Genomic DNA, 8,154 nt, shown 5'->3' on the forward strand with positions numbered 1-8,154 from the left:
TGATTTCAGGTAGGTACCTGCTCAAAAGGTTCTGCAGCCACTTTGTCATCAGGGAAGAGCATTGTGTTTAAACATAGCAAAATTTAGCTATAAATGAGATCAGAATCTGGGTATTAGTTCCAGCAAGTCTGGAAAATGCGTTATACTCAAGCAGATGGCTGATGCTCAATGGTAACTCGATGCAGAGGAGATAGTTTGTAAGTTTGAATTGGGTTTTGGACTGTTTTCTGTGAGAAGGAACCTGGCTGTTGCTGCAGCATGAAGGTTTGAAAGCTTCATGTCTCACTCCCTGGTGCTCCTTGAAGCTCATAGAATAGAAAATTAAGTTATAAGTATTGCTACCTTTTATCTGAGTGAACTGAAACCCTGATTGACATCTTCAGAAAATCGACCATAAAACCATCATCCATGCCTCTGGAACAGTGCTTCATGAAATCATTTAAGTAATTTAGTCGGCTTTGTTATTTTCTTTTATTTATCCCGCTATGGGCGGCACGGTGGCACAGTGGTTAGCACTGTTGCCTCACAGCACCAGAGACTGGGTTCAATTCCCACCTCAGGCAACTGTCAGTGTGGAGTTTGCACATTTTTCCTGTGTCTGCGTGGGATTCCTCCGGGTGCTCCGGTTTCCTCGCACAGTCCAAAAATGTGCAGGTTAGATGAATTGGCCGTGTTAAATTGCCTGTAGTGTTAGGTGAAGGGGTAAATGTAGGGGAATGGGTCTGGGTGGGTTGCTCTTTGTAGGGTCGGTGTGGACTTGTTGGGCCGAAGGGCCTGTTTCCACACTGTAAGTAATCTAAAAAAAGTAATCTAATCTAATCTTAACTGTGTGTGTTTGTCTGTCTCTTGTGTGAATGGGTTTAAAGCATAGTCCAATTAGATTGCTCTGATTAATATTTGCTGTGCTGAAGTTACTACTTTGTTAATAAATCATTAAGTCTTTCATTAAGGTATAAGTCAGTGTCTGGAATTGATTATTTGCAGAGTCTGGAATTGGTTATTCAAATGTCTGGCTACCATTGGGGTCAATTTTGAGTGTCTTTGAAGGTTTTAATTTTACTGTGTTGTCAATACAGAGGTAGAAAGGCTTGGTTCTGTTTGTCTCTGTTTTGTAACATGAGCAGTAAATGAAAGTTAACATGATTTTGAATGATGCAATTTCAATAGCATATCATTAATTTTGCAAAACATTCTGCCCCTTCTAATTACAACTGGTTTTTCCCAGGCTCCTCATTTGCATGACATGAGCAGTTCATATATAATTAGTTCTTTATGCAGTCGATTTCACAACCCACCAGACTGTCACACTGTAGACATATAATGTCTGAGGTACAGTCAGGTTCTGCTATAAAGCGGTAGTTCTGTTCTCGTGCAATCCTGTGTTATAAGAAAATTTGTGGAACAGCAGCACCATTTAAACTAATGAGGCTGCAATCGTGTTATAACCAATACACACTTCAGAAGTTTGTGCGATAGAAGCAGTGTCCCTAATTTGTCAATTGCGTTACAGTGAATTTGCATTAAGGAAACACGCATTATAACAGAATGACCTGTTTTAAAAAGGGATAACATCAGGAAGCAAGTTTGGGAAGCACTGCCATACTTGCTACTTGCTTCACTAGTGGCATTTAAATTATGCTTTGAGGCGTTATGTACATCATAGGATCCTGGTTGGCATGTTAGAATATGCAAAACTGCTGGGCCAGTCTTATGAGCCAGTGACAAAAGCACCTGGGCAAATTGGAATGGGAGCAGTGCAATAGATCAGATTCAGTTTTCAGGCTGTCACCACTTTTGTTCTACCTTACTGGATGATGTAAAGTTTGGTCAAACATACTCATCTGCAAGGTCAATTTCTATCAAAAATAATTAACAGATACAACGTGGTGGCAACAGTATATCAAGAGAAACTTGATCATTTGAAGTGCTGCAGCTAATTTTTAAAGATGTGAATTAACTAATAATGGAGTTGGCTCACAGATTAATATGTTAGTCTGTTGAAAGGCACAATAGACCTTTAACAATAAGGCAGAACAAAGTGCATATTTTGTATGCAGGGTTTGTTTCGATTAGGAGCAAGTTTTAAAAATATGATTGATAATTGACTTGGTAGATTAGAAATAGTAAGGACATTTCTGTAAAGATGTTAAGTGATAGTATTTCCACTCAGCAGCCTTACTTAATTCTCTGTGTTTGTATGAGTTGGTCATATAGATCTGAAATAAAAATACAGTGACACTGGTATTGACCATGAGTTCTGCAGGTGATGAATGAAAAGTACAAGCTGTAGAGAAGTTGCCTTCACCATAAAAATCCATATTCTCAAATAAAGATGTTAATTTAGTGTAATGGAGTAAAACATAAAAATTCAGAATAAGCATCCGCTCCCAAAGAGTGGTAAGAATGTGGAACTTACAACCACATGGGTTTGAACTGAATAGTAAGGAAAAGACAAACACGTGAATCAGAATGAAATAAAATATTGCAATGTTAGATTTTGATGAGGAAAAATGGGAGGAAACTTGTGATACACTGAAATGAGGTCAGAAATGGTAATGCTGTTTTGTCTCCAGAGATGCTGCCAGACCAACTGAGTTCCTCCAGCAATTTCTGTTTTTGTGTTTATTGACATGAGCTGGTTCTGTGCTACATTTCTGATGTTATTTGTTCGCATACGTTTCAGAGATGGGTGTGTAAAGGTAATATTAAATGACTGAATTTGAACACTTAAGAAAAACACAAAGTAATCTCAAATAACGTAATCTTACATTAATGTAAATTAAACTTGTACTGTTGTTACAAATAAAATAAATGAAACATCATGGCTTTGCATTTGGCTATTTTTCCATTTATTTTAGGACTGGTTACTGAATACATTCAAAATAAATTAATTCCCTACAGTCTGGAAACAGGCCGTTTGGCCCAACCAGTCCACACTGACCCATCGAAGAGTAACCCACCCAGATCCATTTCCCTCTGACTAATGCACCTAACCCTATGGGCAATTTAGCATGGCCAATTTACCTAACTGCACATCTTTGGAGTGTGGGCGGAAACCCACGCAGACATGGGGAGAATGTGCAAAAACAGGCCGTTTGGCCCAACCAGTCCACACTGACCCATCGAAGAGTAACCCACCCAGACCCATTTCCCTCTGACTAATGCACCTAACCCTATGGGCAATTTAGCGTGGCCAATTTACCTAACTGCACATCTTTGGAGTGTGGGAGGAAACCCACGCAGACATGGGGAGAATGTGCAAACTCCACACAGTCGCCCAAGGTTTGAATCTTAACCTGAGGTCCTGGTGCTGTGAGGCAGCAGTGCTAACCATTGTGCCACCATACTGCCCCATATTATCAAATAAACTTGATATTCTTAAACAAAAAAACACACACTAAGAACTGCAGATGCTGGAAATCTGAAACAAAAACTAAGTGCTGGAAAAACTCAAAGTCTGGCAGCATCAGTGGAGAGAAAGCAGAGATAATGTTTGGAACACTTTTACTTAGAGTCTGAAATATTTATATGAAAATGAATACTTAAGGAGTAAATATTATAACTTTTAACTTCATTACTGAACTGTTTATGCATGCTGTTCATTTTTAAAATAAAGTTGATCCAGCCATTGCATAATTTTACACATTGGACATTTTGATATGATGCATATTATAGCTTGTCAGCAACATTGAAGGCCATTGGATAAAAGGGCTGTCACAGAATTGGCGCAAAATTGCGAAAGGAATTAAACAAAGTTGTGGTGGGCGACTGATTGAAGGCAAGTATGCAAGGATACAAATTGTGGCAGAAGCAGAGCATTTGATCCCTCAAACCTCCACCACTCAACATGATCAAGACTGATCTGCCTATGCTTTCAATCTGCTTGTGTTTTGAATTCTGTGTTTCCATACATCCTGACCACTCCTGCGCACCCCTTGATAACTTTGACTCCTTTAATAAGAATCTATTCACTTCTATTACAAAAATAGTCAAAAAGTATGGTGCTGGAAAAGTGTAGCCAGGTGGGTAGAATCTGAGTAGCAGGAGAGGGGTGACCTTTTGAGGGGCATGGATAGGGTAAATGGGCAAAGTCTTTTCCCTGGGGTCGGGGTGTCCAGAGCCAGAGGGTATAGGTTTAGGGTGAGGGGGAAAGATATAAAAGAGACCTAAGGGGCAACTTTTTCACACAGAGGGTGGTATGGGTATGGAATGAGCTGCCTGAGGAAGTGGTGGAAGCTGGTATAATTGCAGCGTTCAAGAGGCATTTGGATGGGTGTATGAATAGGAAGGGTTTGGAGGGATATGGGCTAGGTGCTGGCAGGTGGGACTAAATTGGGTTGGGATATCTGGTCGGCATGGGTTGGATCGAAGGGTCAGTTTCCATGCTGACATTTCTATGACTATCAGGAATGTCAGGAAGACCTTATGCTCGAAACGTCTCTTCTGCTTCTTGGATGCTGCCTGACTGGCTGTGCTTTTCCAGCACCACACGTTTTGACTCTGATCTCTAGCATCTGCAGTCCTCGCTTTTTCCTCTATTATAAAAATACTTAATGACTCTGTCTTGACTGCTTTGTGACAGAGTTTTAGAATTATACAATCTTTTAAGAGAAAAGAAAAATCATTTCAGTTCTGAGAAAGTAACCCCTAGACAGATCCACAAGAGGAAGCATCCTTTCCATATCCACCTTGTCAGGATCGTGAATACTTCAATCAAGTACCCCTCACTTCCATGCTCTAATGAAAGAAGCCCATTTTTTTTTGATTACTTAGTGTTAAAACAGGCCCTTAGGCCCAATAAGTCCACACCGACCCACCAAAGTGCAACCCACGCATACATTTACCCCTTCACCTAACACTACGGGCAATTTAGCATAGCCAATTCACCTCACCTGCACATCTTTGGACTGTGGGAGGAAACCGGAGCAAACCCACGCAGACACGGGGAGAATGTGCAAACTCCACACAGTCAGTTGCCTGAGGCGGCAATTGAGCCCGGGTCTCTGGCGCTGTGAAGCAGCAGTGCTAACCATTGTGCCACTGTGCCGTCCAACGTATCTCTAAGAGACAATGTGCTCATTCAGCTATCAAAGTGATAAACCTTCTCTGAACTGCCTTCAACATATTTTCATACTGTCATAAATAAACAGACTGAAATTGCATACAGTTTTCAAGATGTGATCTCACCAATGCTATATAACTGAAACAGAACATTTTTATGATCATGCTCAATTCTCTTAACAAAGGACAGAACTCCATTGTCTTAATTATTTGCTGTAGCTGTATTCTAACTTCTTGTGACTTATGCACTAGAACACCCAGATCTCTCTGCACCTCAGAATTTTGCAATCGTTCATTGTTTTAGCCTCTGACAAAAATGAAGTATTTTACATTTTCTCGTATTTCATCTCCCTGATTTTTGCCCACTCATTTAACAAGGTTACAGACTAATGTAGATAGGTTTTGTTCTGTTTATGACATAAATGCCTGTTTATCTTTGTGTAAAGTTTAGCTACCATGTCTTCACTCCCATCATCGAGCTCATTGATATTAATTATAAAAAGTTAAGGCCACAGCACAGACTGATACAGGATCCCACTTATATCTGGCCAATCAGAAAAAAGGCCAATTAATACAAGCTCTGTTTTTTGGCAGTCAACTAAACTTCTATCTATGCTAGCATTTTCCTTCTGTACCATGAATGTACTTACTATTCATTTGTCACCTTTTATGTGACACCTTGTCAAATGTCTTCTGAAAATGTAAGTACATAAGGTAAACAGGCTCATGTTTATACTCTGTGCAAGTTACTCCTTCAAAGAATTCCAATAAATTGGGTAAATGTGATTACCCTTTCACAAAAAAAAAGACTTTTCCTGATTAACTTTGAATTTTCTATCGCAGTTATAATTTCCTTAAAAATTGATTGAAACACCTGCACCACAACAGGTGTCAAGCTGACTAGTCCATAGTTATCAGTGCTGTGCTTCTCTCCCTTCTTGAATAGAGGAGTTATGTTTGCTACTTTCCAGAGCCTAAGAGCTTTTAGAAAATTAGCACTGATGCATCTGCTACCTCATTAGTCGCCTATTTTATACATTTAGGATGAAGTCCATCAGTACTCAAGGACACATGAGCCCACAGCTCCATTAGTTTGCTTTGTACTGCTGCCATGGTGATTGTAATGTCACTATGTTCCTCTATTTCTTCTGCCTCTAGATTTGCTGCTATTTCTGTTTTTTTTATTCATTTGTTCCACCATTTCCTTATCTACCATTAGCTTCCAATTCTTTCTCTCATTCTAGAGGACATACTCCTAACTCTTTTAGATTCCTGTAGAAACTTTTACTATCCATTTTTACATTTCTAGCTAGCTTCTGCTCATATTCTAATTCCTTTCATCAGATTACGTTTTTAACCATCCTTTGTCACTTGTATTCTGACCAGTCATTAGACCTACCACTTACCTTTCCACAATTGTATGCTTTTTACTTAAGTATGTTGAATACAATAGTTTTCCGCAGATGTAGCTACCAGGGCCACTGCTGTTTCTGATATGCATTACATAATTGAGACTCAGGATTATGGGGCACAATTTTGAAATTTGCAGATGCCCTTCTCAAATTGAGCAGTGCATTAACTGAAAGTTTGTTGGTTTGAGACCAACCATGGATTTAAACATCAATATTTATTCTTATTCACATTCATTGCCACACAATTCTGAATTTTTATCTATTCTCATAAATAAGCCCTTATCTAGTAAATTATGACACAAGCAGTTTGCTAAACACCATCATATAAAGGCCAAATGCTGGAAAATAGGACTAGAGTGGTTAGGTGCGTGTGACTGATAGAGACAAAATGGGCTGAAGGGTCTTAAAACTCTACGATTCTATGATTGAATTGAATTTATTTATTACTATGTGTACCGAAGCACAGTGAAAAGCTTTGCCTTGTGAGCAATACAGGCAGATCACATAGTTAAGTTGCATAGTTAAGTAAATAATAGGTAAACAGCGGCAAAAACAAAAACACAGGTACAGGTGAATATTAAGAGTTTGAGAGTCCATTCAGTATTCTAATAACAGTAGGGTAGAAACTGTTTCGAAACCAGCTGGTGCGTGTATTCAGGCTTCTGTACCTTCTCCCCGATGGTAGAGGTTGTAGAAAAACATTGTCAGAGTGGGATGGATCTTTAAGAATGCTGGCGGCCTTTCCTTGACAGCGGGCCTGGTAGAAGGATTCTATAAATGGGAAGTTGGCCTTTTTGATTATCCGGGTCGAGTTTACCACTCTCTGTAACCATCTTTGATCTTGAATGGTACAGTTACCATACCAAGTAGTGATACATCCAGACAGAATGCTCTTGATGGCACACCTATAAAAGTTGGCAAGGAAGAAGCTGACTGAGGAAGAAGAGACGTTGTTGGGCCTTTGTAACCAGTGTGTCCACATGAAGAGTCCAAGAAAGCTTGTGGATGACCACTCCCAGGAGCTTGACACACTCCACTCCTTCCACCTTTGCGCTGTTATCTTCCTTTTTCTCCAGTGGTTCTCTACTGTTGCCCATCTGGGTGGGACTATGCTTGTCTAGTCCCATTCTTAACTTCTAATTGTTATCAGAGTATGAATCATAATGGATTTTTTCTTCAATTTCACAGTTACTTCTGATGTGCTCCAAGCTCAACAGTCAACATTTGGCCCTCGTATTTCATACATCCTCAAAAAGCACTGCAGCTTTCTTCAATAGCAACTTCTGAACTTGCGATCTCTACCATCCACATTACTTATAACCTTACAATTGAGGGAAGGTCATTGATGAGAATAGTTTTGTCTAGGACACGTTCCTGAGGAACTGCAGCGATGTCCTGAGGTTGAGTCAATTGAACCCCAAAACCACAGGCATCTTCCTTTGTGCCGGGTATAAATTCAACTAGTGGAGAGTTTGCTGCCCCGATTTCCATTGATTCCAATGTTGATGGGCATCATTGATGCCACACTCTGTCAAATACGGTCTTGATGTCAAGGGTTGCCATTCTCACCTCCCCTCTGGAATTCAGTTTTTGTCCATGTTTGAACCAAAGCTGTAATGAGTGGCCCTGGTAGAGTCCAAACTGAGCATCAATAAATTGCCACTTGATGGAACTGTTGAGG

This window comes from Chiloscyllium plagiosum, chromosome 11 (assembly GCF_004010195.1).
Source record: "Chiloscyllium plagiosum isolate BGI_BamShark_2017 chromosome 11, ASM401019v2, whole genome shotgun sequence".
In the NCBI taxonomy this organism is placed as follows: Eukaryota; Metazoa; Chordata; class Chondrichthyes; order Orectolobiformes; family Hemiscylliidae; genus Chiloscyllium; species Chiloscyllium plagiosum.